The sequence below is a fragment of the Ailuropoda melanoleuca genome, chromosome X, assembly GCF_002007445.2.
Source record: "Ailuropoda melanoleuca isolate Jingjing chromosome X, ASM200744v2, whole genome shotgun sequence".
In the NCBI taxonomy this organism is placed as follows: Eukaryota; Metazoa; Chordata; class Mammalia; order Carnivora; family Ursidae; genus Ailuropoda; species Ailuropoda melanoleuca.
This window is the reverse complement of record NC_048238.1, coordinates 101,537,793-101,552,626: the sequence shown is the minus strand read 5'-3', so window position 1 is coordinate 101,552,626 and position 14,834 is coordinate 101,537,793.

Below are 14,834 nucleotides of genomic sequence, written 5' to 3'. Positions count from 1 at the left end.
TAACAACCTATTAACTTCCATAACAACATAATACCAAAATGCCCCAATATAAAGTTGTAATAATAATAATCAGTTATAAGGATTTAAGTTGTTTGTATTTACAATTCCAAAGAATTGTGGCTTTAGAAAATATAACAGTTATATTTGCAAATATCTGGAGTGTGTGGACATAACCATTAAAGCAAGCTAACAACTGATTGTTAAAGTAGACTTACTTGGTCAACTAATATTTGACAAAGCAGGAAACAATTCCAATGGAAAAAGGACAGTCTCTTCAACAAATGGTGTTGGGAAAATTGGACAGCCACATGCAGAAGAATGAAACTGGACCATTTCCTTACACCATACACAAAGATAAACTCAAAATGGATAAAAGACCTCGATGTGAGACAGGAATCCAACAAAATCCTAGGGGAGAACACAGGCAGCCGGCCGGCCACAGCAGCTTCTTACTAGACACGTCTCAAAAGGCAAGGGAAACAAAAGCAAAAATGAACTATTGGGACTTCATCAAGATAAAAAGCTTCTGCACAACAAAGGAAACAATCAACAAAACTAAAAGGCAACCTATGGAATGGAAGAAGCTATTTGCAAATGACATATCAGTTAAAAGGCTAGTATTTAAGATGTATAAAGAACTTTTCAAACTCAACATCCAAAAAACAAATAATCCAATTAAAAATGGGCAGAAGATGTGAACAGACATTTCTCCAAAGAAGACATACAAATAGCCAATAGACACGTGAAAACATGTTCCACATCACTTAGCATCAGGGAAATACAAATCAAAACCACAGTGAGATACCATCTCACACCTGTAAGAATGACTAAAATTAACAAGACAGGAAACAACAAATGTTGGTGAGGATGTGGAGAAAGGGGAATCCTCTTACACTGTTGGTGGGAATGCAAGCCCCTCTGGAAAACAGTGTGGCGTTTCCTCAAGTTAAAAATAGAGCTACTCTATGACCCAGCAATTGTACTACTAGGTATTTACCCCAAAGATACAAATGTAATGATCCAAAGAGGCATCTGTACCCCAATATTTATAGCAGCAATGTCCACAATAGCCAAACTATGGAAAGAGCCAAGATGTCTGTCGACAGATGAATGGATAAAAAAGATGTGAGATAGATAGATAGATAGATAGATAGATAGATAGATAGATAGACATAGACATATAGACATATATGCACATATATACATGTATATACATATATGTATATACATACACACACACAATGGAATATTACTCAGGCATCAGAAAGATAAATACTTACCATTTACACTTACGTGGATGGAACTGGAGGGTATCATGGGGAACGAAATAAGTCAGTCAGAGAAAGACAGTTATCATGTGGTTTCACTCATATATGGAATATAAGAAACAGCACAGAAAATCATAGGAGAAGGGAGGGAAAATGGAATAGAAAGAAAGCAGAGTACATACAGTACATCCCCAGTTTTTGATGCAATGTTCCATGACTCATTAGTTGCGTATAACACCCAGTGCACCATGCAATACGTGCCCTCCTTAATACCCATCACCAGCCTATCCCAATCCCCCACCCCCCTCCCCTCTGAAGCCCTCAGTTTGTTTCCCAGAGTCCACAGCAGGAGAGATTCTTAACTATAGGAAACAAACTGAGGGTTGCTGGAGGGGAGGTGGGTGGGAGGATGGGGTAACTGGGTGATGGGCATTAAGGAAGGCACAGGATGAGATGAACACTGGGTGTTATATGCAACTGATGAATTATTGAACTCTACATCTGAAACTAATGATGTACTATATGTTGGCTAATTTAATTTAAATAAAAAATAAAGTAGACTTACTCTTTTCTGGACAAGTATCAAAGATTCCGTTGTAATTGTTGCTGTTTTGTTTTTATTAGCCAACATTTTACAGGGTCTCTCTATTTGCCAGCTACTATCCTAAGTAGTTTATACACATTACCTCCACACTTAGCAAACAAATGTTGAGAACCGAGAGCAGGAAAGACAGGGGAGAGTGAATTAACATTTTGAAAGACAAAATGAAGAAGGAGGGGCAGGTAAAGGTAATCTGGCTAGCTGGTGAGAGATACCATGGTCACTCTGACCAGGCTGAATTTCCTACTGCTCTGGGTCTGACCCTCAGATTCCAAATCCAGAAATTTTGACCCATATAATCCTTCACTGAAGGATGATATATGTAGGTAGCCAAATTCTAATCAGAGGGCTACTAGGTGAACTTGGAAGTAGAGCAAAGGAAAAAGAACAGTCTTTAGGGGTGTTTCATCCAAGCCACAGTGAGGCCCAGAAAAGAGAATAGGTAAAACCACAGGACATAGGAAACAGTATGTGCAAAAGCAAAGAGGATTCAAAAAGTACAATGTGTTTCTGAAATATTTCATTAGTAAAGACCTTGGGTTGGCTGGAGCAAGAGGAACCTGAAGCCGAGGTGTGATAAGACAGGGCTGCAACAGCAGGCAGGACCAAAAATGCAAAAGACCTAGGACTTACCTTGATTGCAGTGAGGAGCTAGTTACTGTTTTTAACCAAAGGGAAAAAAAAAAAAAAATGAGAGAAAATTTTTAAATTTAAATGATCAAAATGATTTTTATAAACTCTGGTAATAAGCATGGGTCACATCCCCTAAGAATAAAAATTAGTGTTGCACTTATTAAAAAATTATGTTATAACTCTACTAAGCTTTTATCCCCTTTTTAATTCTCTATTTCCATGGATACTATTAGCTGATTGATTTTACTTCTTCTCTAAGCCTTTTAACACATTCAGTTTTTAGTTTATTGAGAGATCACTGATTAATTTCTAACAATTAATAAAAGGCAGACAAATCTTCTTAATTTTTATTTAATTGACAAATAAAAATGTTTGAGCAATTACCATATTAATCAAAACTTTAAAACTATCATTATCAAATATTTTTCAATACAAAAAACACTAAAATTAATACTCAAGGATAAATCCCACATAGTGCATGTTGTGTATGATTATATGAGAATGACTATTAGAACTATTAAAAGAAAATAAGGAGAAAGTTACTGGTGTATATGTCTGTCAATGTATGTTGTGTATGTTTCTTGTAACAGGAGAAATAGACAATTAAACAAATGAGAAGTAATAACAGATTGAGGCAATGTCTACACATAATCATCAGTTTGTGAGAGGGAACATTGATTCAGCCAGTCATGACTGTATTCAACTGCTTTCCCCTATCCTGATCTGTAAACATAGATAAAATTTCTGTTCTTTAAATTTTAGAATAGGGATAATGCTCCCTGTGTTAGAATGCAAGTCCCTTTATTCTTACATATAAGACGTTGTGAGAAAGCTCGCGCACACACACACACACAGACACACACACATTTGACCTTGTCTTTAAAATCCGGACAAATTATTTAAGAATGTGCATAGCGCTTTATTCACAATAGTCCAGACTGAAAGCAGCCCAGGTGTTCATTAATAAGAGCATGAATAAACAAACTATGACATATCTATGCAATGGAACACTATTCATTATTTAAAAGAGATAGATATTGACCAAAGCCACTGACAGATCTCAAAACCATTATATTGAGGGAAAGAACCCAGACACAGAAGAAGAATACATACTCTATTATTTCCTCTTTATGGAGTTCTAGAAAAAGGAAAACTAATATATGGTACAAAAAAAAATCAGAACATTGGTGTCTGGGAGCAGGGGAGGAGTACTGAATGGGAAAGGAGAATGAGGAAACTTTCTGGGGACAGTGGAAATATTTTACATCTTAATAGGGGTTAGGGCTACACAGATGTATGAATTTTTCGAAAATCTGTGAATTTGTGCATGTAATTTAATTTCACATTTGTTTATTTAAAAATTCTACAATTTTTAAAATTGAAAACAACTCAAGTATCAAATTCTAGTTAATGCTATGTATACTGAACTATGTAAGTAGAAGTATACTGATGCCTACAACCTACAACTTGCTTTCTAATACATCAAAACCATGATGAATTGGTGAATGAATAAAGGGATGGGCCAGTGGGTAAATATGTGATGAAACAAGTATAATAAAATGTTAATGTAGGATCCAGGAAATGGGTATGCCAGTAAGTTATTGCCTCAGATCTCTACCCCAACCCTTCTTGTCCCCATTTTGTGATTCTGGAGCTGGACTCCTCAACTCGCTGTCTCCTTTGACAGCTAGTTTCTGGTCTTACTCTGCCAATAGTGGGTATGAGAGGGTGACAAGCTTGGAGGTGGAAAAAAAGTACTACACTAATATGAGAAGTGATGATACCTCTACTCAGCCAGCTTTTACCCGGTTAACAGTTTTTTATATTAAATTTCCCTTTTCAAAATTTTGATGTTTCTGTCTCTTGACTGTCTCTGATCAAGTGAGTATAAGAGTGCTCACTGCAAAATTCATTCATCTTTGCTGTATGTTTGAAATTTTTAAAAATAAAGTGATGGGGAAAACAAGTATTGTGTTCTACTTCCAGATGAGCCCAAAGAATGAAGGAAAATTATTTTATGCAATGAAAAAAAGACAGCTATATTTTTAAACAATAAAAATGGGAAGGGTGGTAACTTTACCAGCAGCAGATTAACCCCATACCAAACACTTCCAAAAAGTCATGGCCAATAGGAAAAAAGAAGATCCTGATATTGTAGAGTGATATATCAAATGATATGACCCAACCACAACCTGCAGAGATAGTCCTAAGGGAAAAAGTAGTTAATAAAAACTTGAAAGTTCTTTCTGATACCCATCATTTGGTCAGAATCAGACTGATGACATGGATAGACAGCCTAGAGAAAAGTCAAGACTGAACTCTTGAGAGTAAAAGCCATTATTTACTGCCTTCAGGAATTCTTCAGTCATCCAGACAAGGGGGGATAAGTACTTACAAAAGAGAAAGAAAGATGTTAGTCTGGCCTTAGACTTCTCCATAGCAGCATTCAACATGAAGGGATCTTGGGAAAAGAGAACCCTTATAAAAATGACTTATGAAATCTAGCCAAACAAAAGATGAATGGAGAAGTCATGGTAAAGGGAAGCACAACACTTCGGGCAAGAAGATAGCTGAGCCATTTCTGCAATCCTGGGCGGGGGGGGGGGAACCATGGCATATAATTTTATAACCAATCAAGTTGTCCTTTGTGTATAAAGGTTAAAGACTTACTCAAACATGTACACATTCAAAAGCCACTGTGAGCCCTACCTGAAAAAATTAGTTGATGATACAACCAGTCACCTAAAAGATTAATCCAAATATAGAATTTAGGGATGGAGAGGTTGTGGCCAAAAAACTAATGGTAAGCACTGAATGCTTTTTAAGAGAGAGTTAAAACTGAACAGTTATAGGAATTGGGATTTTTGAAGCCAATTTAAATGCTAATAGCCTTGAAAAAAATAAAAATAAGTAACAAGTATTTTCTTAAAAATCTCCCATGGAGCTTAAGAACATTTTTAAAATAATACTTGAGGGTTTTTTGCTCAACCTTGACAATTTTTTTCAATTTTACTCTGATTTATTTTTCTTCTACTAAATTCAAGTTAACTTCAATGTACTCCTTTTACATTTAAAATTAATACAGTATAATCCAATTTTCTGAAACTGCTTCATAAATCTATCTAGGTCATCTAGTCACTTGTATATTTGCATAGAGAGATGGAATGATGGAATGATGTTCACTAATGTTAATGGTAATTGTTTCTGGGTAATGAATGGGCTTTGAGGTGACATCCTCCTTTTTTGTATTTTTGTATTGCTTGATTTTTTAAAAATAAACAAGCATTTACCGAGGCACCTGGGCGGCTCAGTCACGTAAATGTCTTCCCTTGGCTCAGGTCATGATCTCAGGGTCCTGGGATTGAGCCCCAAGCCCCTGGAGTTGGCCTCCCTGCTCAGCGCGGAGCCTACTTCTCCCTCTCCCTCTGCCCCTCCCCCTGCTTGCTCTCCCACGCTCTCCCTAACAAATAAATAAAATCTTTAAAAAGTAAATAAACAAGTGTTTACTGATAAAGTCATTTGATAAAAAGGAAAATAAAACACATGGAGATAAGATTACCAAACCAATAGCCTATTAATAAACAAACATGAGAAGGAATGTTTGAACCTTATCAGAGAACCTACTATAATTAAGCATCAATTCACAAACAATTTAGATGTTAATTATAAATCATTTTCACCAATTCACAGAAAATACTGGACCCTACAGGACACGACAATAGTTAGTTGGCCAGTGTAACTACTATGTCTGAAAAAGTAAAGAAACTCTGTTTAAAGAAAACTATCTTATAGAGTTTTAACAAATTTAAAACTCCCCTCCTCCAAATTGGTGAAAACTTGCTTTATTGCTATCATATTTATTATTTTAAAAATGCCATTAATCAACATGAAATTTATAACTTATCAATTTCCAATCAAATATCAAATGGATTCTTAAGCCTTAATATATCTTATGTTCCTGTGTAATAGTGTTTTACATTCTGTCAAGCAAATATTAGCTGACTTCCTATCCATTTGTCAAAAATCTCATTTTAAATCATTTAAAGATCTGTGGCCTTCAGTACTGATGCCGTGCATTTGCATCAACTGCACAGGGATTTTTGTCTATGTGTTTTTATTCATTCATTTGCGAAATAATTTCTGTGGAGTCATCTAAATGTGGGCAAATCAGAAAACTTCAGTTCAGGGTGCAATTATGCCCAATTTCATTAAATTACTTTTGGCAAATGGTGCTGGGTTTTTACAATAGTTTTCAAACATCTAATAAGTAATTGCTTGTAATTGTGCCATTGTCTGATAGTGAAATGAAAGAACAGACACTGCATTTCTGCTGAACCCCTCCATTTGTGTTGTACTGCAATGCTTTCTGGCCACAGGATTCCTCCTGACTGTCACGCTGTGGAAATTGCAGGGGGTGGCTGCACAGGCTTTTAACTTCCAAAGAAGAGCCAAGAGGAAAATGGAATGGAATTACATATATTAGTCCTGGCAGCCAATTTCTGTTTCTCTTCTTACCTGACATGACAGCTCCTGGCCACCACGGAAGGGCCCAGGACCTTCTTTGGAATCTTAGTTACTTAGCACCCTTCATTTCAATCCCTTAAATTGATACACTGCAAGAAGATTCTCTCACCACTTGATGTGATTGCTCGGCCCAAAGTCCACTTGCCTTCCTAATCCTTTTCAGGAAAAGGAAGTTAAAAAAAAAAAACATTTAACAAGCTGCTATTTCAAGCTATGCACTGGATAATTCATTTGTTTATTGGTTGGTCAAGTATTTATTGAGTACCTACTACATACAAGGCAGTGGTCTGGTCACTAGGAATACAGAGGTAGATAAGATAAACAAGGGTCCTATTTTCAAATGGCTTACCTTTTGCTAGGGGAAGATAAACCATTAACTCTAAAATATGTCAGATTGTGTGTAGTATTATAAAAACTAAGGCAAGATAAGGAGGTTAGAGAGGGACTGTTGTGGGAATAAGGGTGTTCAGAAATATGACAGCTATGGAATGGACACAAAAATAATTTACTGCAACCTATTTAAAAACATTTCCTAACGTACACTGGAAATTGTCCTCTATGTTAGATAACAGGAACTTCAAATCCTATTCCTTCCATATTCTCTTCATTCAAAATGGTCTCTCTCCTCAGAGTTGCCTGATGCTTTCTAGAAGTTATTTCTGTACAGCAGATCTCCCCTACTAAATAGGACATCAAGGACTGTGTTTTATTCATCTTAGCATCTATTATGGGTTAAATTGTATCCCAAAAACGAGATGTTGAAGTCCTAACCCCAGCACCTCAGAATGTAGTCCTTATTTAGAAACAGAGTCTTCAGAGAGGTAATCAAAATGAGATCTTTAGAGTGATCTCTAATCCGATATGACCGGTGTTCTTATACAAAGGAGAAATTTGGACACAGAAATAGTACACACACAGGCAAGACCCTGTGAAGACACACAGGGACTCAGCATATGAAGATGTAGGATTGCAGTAATGTATCTATGGGCCAAGAATGGCAAAGATTATCAGCCAAACACCAGAAACTAGAAAAAAAGCGAAGAAGAATCCTCCCCTAGCACCTTCAGAAGCAGTATAGTTCTGTTGACACTTTGATTTTGGACTTCTAGCTTCCAGAACTGTGAGGGAATAAATTTCTGTTGTAAACCACACAGTTTGTGGTGTGGTCCTTTGTTACAGCAGATCGAACACTAAAATAGGGTCACCCTAAGGGCTTATGAATGAACAGTAAGTATTGATGAATAATAAATGAAGTACTTTATAAGAAATTTTGTATACACTTTACAAGTGAAGAAACTAAAACGTAAATATAATTGAACTCTGTATGTGACACAGGATTTGTAGTTGGTTGACCTTCAAAGCTTAGATATTTCTATAGCAGAGAAGTAAAGTTTTGTGATAGTGTCCCTTTTCTTTAATAAACAATATTCCTTTAGCTTTCTATAGTTTAGTCCAGTTAGGGGTATGTGTGTAAGACCTCTACCTTGCTGGAAAAGAAGAAATGAAAATCAAAAAGCAGAGTTGATTACTTGGAGATGACCTCATATGTCAGCCTATATAAGGGAATCAAGCCTCAGAGCCAGGCTGAAAGTGTAATATTGGAAAGTGATTTTGCAAGCTAGAAAACACTGGTGCAAAACCCGGTCCTAGCCCTGCAACCTTCTCAATGTAGATTATGGGTAATTTACCCAGAAACAAATTGCTTAGGAAAACCCTGTTCTGAATCTGAGCACGGCCTTCTTGTATGAGGCAAACAATCAATTCATCTAACACTTAGCACCACTTAGATCTTGCTTAGCATCTAGAATAGCAACTGAACACATGCCCAGATGACATTAGAGAATCCGTGTACTGTAATATTAAAAATCATGGGATTTAGGTTTTTCCCTAGCTTTAGTGACAATTGACAAAAATTGTGCATATTTAAGGTATACAACATGACCTTTCAATATACGTATACATTGTGAAATGTTTACCACAATCAAGCTAATTAACATATCAATCACCTCACATAGTTTACTTTTTTGGTGAAAACAATTATCTACTCTCAGCAAATTTCAAGTACAAAAGACAGTGCTGGGTGGGGGAATGGGATAGACTGGTGATGGGTAGTAAGGAGGGCACGTATTGCATGGTGCACTGGGTGTTATACGCAACTAATGAATCATCAAACTTTACATCGGAATCTGGGGATGTACTGTATGGTGATTAACATAATATAATAAAATTAAAAAAAAAAGACAGTGCAGTTTACTAGAGTCATCATGCTGTACATTTAATCTCCATAATTTATTCATCCTGCATATTTGAAACTTTGTACCGTTTGACCAATGTTTCCCCACATTTTCCAGCCCCCAGCCCCAGGTAACCACTATTCTATGGTTTTAAGAGTTTGACTTTTTCAGATTCTACGTTTAAGTAAGCAGTATTTGTCTTTCTCTGTCTCATTTCTNCAGTGCTGTTTACTAGAGTCATCATGCTGTACATTTAATCTCCATAATTTATTCATCCTGCATATTTGAAACTTTGTACCGTTTGACCAATGTTTCCCCACATTTTCCAGCCCCCAGCCCCAGGTAACCACTATTCTATGGTTTTAAGAGTTTGACTTTTTCAGATTCTACGTTTAAGTAAGCAGTATTTGTCTTTCTCTGTCTCATTTCTCTTAGCATAATGTTCTCCAGTTTCATTCATGTCACAAATGCAAGGATTTCCTTCATTTTTAAGAATAAATAATATTCTATTGCATATCTATACCACATTTTCACCTTCCATTCTTTCCTTGATAGACACTTAGGTTGTTTTCATATCTTGGTTACTGTGAATAATGCTGCAATGAATATCAGAGTGCAGATATCTCTTTGAGATACAAATTTTCTTTCTTTCAATGTATACCCAGAAGTGGGATTGTGGATCATATGGTAGTTCTATTTTTAATTTTTTGATGAACCTGTGTGCTGTTTTCCATAGTGGCTGTACCAATTCACATTTCCACCAACAGTGTATATGGATTCCCTTTTCACCACATCCTTGACAACACTTTCCTTTTATCTTTTAGATAATAGCCATTCTAACAAATGTAAGGTGATTATCTCATTGTGGTTTTAGTTTGCATTTCCTTGATGATTAAAGATGGTTAGCACTTTTTCATGTATCTGTGGGCCATTTGTATGTCTTCTTCGAGAAATGTCTATTCAGGTTCATTGCTCATTCTTTAATTGGGATCTTATCTTTTCTCTTTCTTTCTTTCTTTCTTTCTTTCTTTCTTTCTTTCTTCTCTTTTTGGTACTGAGTTGCTTGAGTTCTTTATATATTTTGGATGTTAACCCCTTATTTTATATGTGATTTGGGAATATTTTATCCTATTCCCTAGGTTGTCTCTTCACTCTTTCGACTGTTTCCTTTGTTGTGTAAAAGCTTTTTAGTGTGATGCAATTCCATTTGTGTATTTTTGTACTTGTTGCCTGTGCTTTTAGAGTCATATCCAAAAATCATTACCCAGACCAGTGTCAAGAAGCTTTTTCTCTATATTTTCTTATAGTGGTTTTCATTTTGGGTCTTAACATTTACGTCTTTAATCCATTTTGACTTTATTTGTGTATATGGAGTGAGACAAGGGTTCAATTTAATCTTTCTGCATGTGGATTTACAAATTTCCCAAACCATTTATTGAAGAGGTAACCTTTCCCCGTTGTGTGCTCTCGGAAGCTATGTTGAAGAACAGTTGACTGAAAATGTGTGGAGTTCTTTCTGAACTTTCTATTCTGTTCCATTGGTCTGTGTGTCTGTTTTTATGCCAGTACCATACTATTTAAGTTGCTATAGCTTTATAGTATATTTTAAAATTAAGCAGCATGGACTTCTGGGAAAGAGCACAGAGTAGGAGGATCCTAGGCTCACATCATCCCATGGATACACCTAGATAACATCCACGTCAGAGTAAATAAATCAGAAAATGACTGGAACACTGGCAGAACAGACTCTCTACAGCTAAATATAGAGAAGAGGCCACATAGAAGAGTGTAGGAAGGGCAGGGATGTGGTCAGGAGCCAAACCGACCCATGAGAGAATCCACAGGAAGGAGGGACACTGAGGGCACAGAATGGGGAAGAGAGTAAATTGCACCCCAGAGCATGTGCTAAAGGGGCAAGTATCTTTGGTAGAGTTTTCCATGAACAAAAGAGCTGGCAGGCAGCATTTCGCTCCTCTACCAGCAGGCTAGATACACAGACACCTCCAGGAACCACCACAGCACAAATATTCTCCACCTAGTTTGCTAACAGTGCACCCCACCCCTGCACTGTTCTGGGGATCTGTCCCCTCCAAGAGCAGACCTGCTCAAACCTTGCTAACCCAAAAAACAATCCACAAAACTTAAAGACAACCTACTATTTGAGAGAAGATATTTGCAAATGACATATCTGATAAAGGGTTAATATCCAAAATATATAAAGAACTTACACAACTGAACACCAAAAAGAACCAAATCATCCAATTAAAAAATGGGAAGATGACATGAACAGACTTTCCTCCAAAGAAGACATATAGATGGGGCCAACAGACACGTGAAAAGATGCTCAATATCACTCATCATCAAAGAAATTCATATTGAAACCGCAATGAGATATCACCTCACACCTGTCAGAATGGCTAAAATCAAAAACAAGAAACAACAAGTTATGCTAAGTGAAATGTTAGTCAGAGAAAGAGAAATACCATATGATTTCACTCTTATGTGGAATTTGAGAAACAAAACAAAGGAAAAAGGAGACAAACCAAAAACCTGATTCTTGACTATAGAGAACAAACTGATGGGGGAGGGCAGGTGGAGGGACGTGTGAAAAAGATGAAGGATAAGATTAAAAAGGAGACAAACCAAAAACCTGATTCTTGACTATAGAGAACAAACTGATGGGGGAGGGCAGGTGGAGGGACGTGTGAAAAAGATGAAGGATAAGATTAAGAGTATACTTATCATGATAAGCACTGAATAATGTATAGAATTGTTGAATCACTATATTGTACACCTGAAACTAATATAATATTGTATGTTAAGTATTCTGAAATTAAATAAAAGAGATGGCATAAAACAAAAACAAGTAAATTAAATTAAATTANCTATGAGCCTGCTTCTCCCTCTCCCACTCCCCCTGCTTGTGTTCCCTCTCGCTGGCTGTCTCTATCTCTGTCGAATAAATAAAATATTAAAAAAAAAGAGTATACTTATCATGATAAGCACTGAATAATGTATAGAATTGTTGAATCACTATATTGTACACCTGAAACTAATATAATATTGTATGTTAAGTATTCTGAAATTAAATAAAAGAGATGGCATAGAACAAAAACAAGTAAATTAAATTAAATTAAATTAAATTAAATTAAATAACAGTATGATGCCTCCAGTTTTGTTTTTCTTACTCAAGATTGCTTTGGCTATTCAGGGTCTTTTGTGGATCCATATGAATTTTAGGATTGTTTTATATATTTCTATGAAAAATGCCATTGCAATTTGATAGGGATTTCATTGACTCTATAGATTGCTTTGGGTAGTATGGACATTTTTAAAATATTCATTCTTCTAATTCATGTACATGGGGTATCTTTCCATTTACTTGTGTCTTATTTAATTTCTTTCATTAATGTACTGTAATTATCAGTGTATACATCTTTCACTACTTGGTTAAATTTATTCCTAATATTTTATTGTTTTCAATGCTATGGTAAGTAGGATTGTTTTCTTAATTTCTTTTTTCTTTTTTATTTTTTTTTNGGGTAGTATGGACATTTTTAAAATATTCATTCTTCTAATTCATGTACATGGGGTATCTTTCCATTTACTTGTGTCTTATTTAATTTCTTTCATTAATGTACTGTAATTATCAGTGTATACATCTTTCACTCCTTGGTTGAATTTATTCCTAATATTTTATTGTTTTCAATGCTATGGTAAGTAGGATTGTTTTCTTAATTTCTTTTTTATTTTTTATTTTTTTTTAAGATTTTATTTATTAATTTCACAGACAGAGAAAGAACACGAGCAGGAGGAGCGGGAGAGGGAGAAGCAGGCTCCCCGCTGAGCAGGGAGGCGATTTGGGACTCGATCCCAGGTCCCTGGGATCATGACCTGAGCCAAGGCAGATACTTCACCACTGAGCCACCCAGGTGCCCTCTTAATTTCTTTTTTAGATAGTTCATTGATAGTATATAGAAATGCAACTGATTTTTGTATGTTGATTTTGTATCCTGCAACTTTACTGAATTTATTTGTTTGAACAAATTTTGGTGATATCTTTAGGGTTTTCTATATATAAGATCTTATCATCTGCAAACAAAGATAATTTTACTTCTTCCTTTCTTATTTGGATGTATTTTATTTCTTTTTCCTCCGTAATTGATCTGGCCAGTACGGTGTTGAATAGAAGTGGCAAGAATGTGATCATTGACTTGTTCTTGATCTTACACAGGAAAAGCTTTCAGCTTTTCACCATTGACTATAATATTAGTGGTGGGCTTGTAATACGTGAGCTTTATTACATTGAGATACATTCCTTCCATATCTAATTTGTTGAGAATCTCATCATGATAGGATGTTGTGTTGTATTTTATCAAATATTTTTCTCTATCGAGATAATCATATATGATTTTTATCCTTCATTCTGTTAATGTGGTATATCACATTTACTGATTTGCATATTTTGAAACATCCTTCCATCCCAGGGATAAATCTCACTTGATCATGACATATGACCCTTTTAATATACTGTTGAATTCAGTTTGCTGGTATTTTGTTGACAACATTTGTATCTATGTTCATTAGGGATATCAGTCTGCAATTTTCTTGTCTTGTAGTGCCTTGTCTGTCTTTGGTAAGAGGGTAATGCTGGTCTCGTAAAATTAGTTTGGAAACATTCCCTTCTCTTCAATTTTTTGGATGAGTTTGAGAAGCATTGACATTAATTCTTACTTAAATATTTAGTAAAATTCACCAGTGGAGCCATCTGGTCCTGGTCTTTTATACACATTGGTAGGTTTTTTATTGCTGATTGTATCTCCTCATAGATTATTGGGTTGTTCAGACTTTCTATTTATTTATGACTCAGTTTTGGTAGGTTATATATTTCTAGTAATTTATTCATTTCTTCTAGGTTATCCAATTTTATAGTATATAATTGTTCATAGTAGTCTTTTTATTTTAAAGATTTTGTTTATTTATTTTAGAAAGAGATAGTATGAGCAGGGGGAAGGGAAGAGGGAGAGGGAGTGAAAGAACCCCAAGTAGACTCCATGCTGAGTGCAGAGCCCACCACGGGCTTCAATCTCAGGATCCCAAGATCATCACTTGAACCAAAATCAAGAGTTGGAGGCTTAACAGACTAAGCCACCCAGATGCCCCATAGTAATCTTTTATAATCCTTTCTGTTCCTGTGGCATTATGGCATTAGATGTAATGTTTTCCTCCTTTATTTATAATTTTGTCTCTTTGAGGCCTGTCTTTTTTTTTTCCTTAGTCTGGATAAAATATTGTCAATTTTGTGGATCTATTCAAAAGAAAAAAAAACCAGCTCTTAGTTTCATTGATATTTTTCTATTTTCTTTCCAGTATTTCCTTCTTTTTATCTTCAGGCTTAGTTTGTTCTTTTTTTTTTTTTGGTTCCTTGAGGTGTAAAGTTAGGTTGTTTATTTAAGATCTTTCTTCTTTCTTAATATGGGCATGTGCATCCCTCTTTGGTATGTTGTGTTTCCATTTTATGTTTTGAGATTTTTTTATTTCCCTTTTGATTTCTTTGACCCACTGAATGTTTAT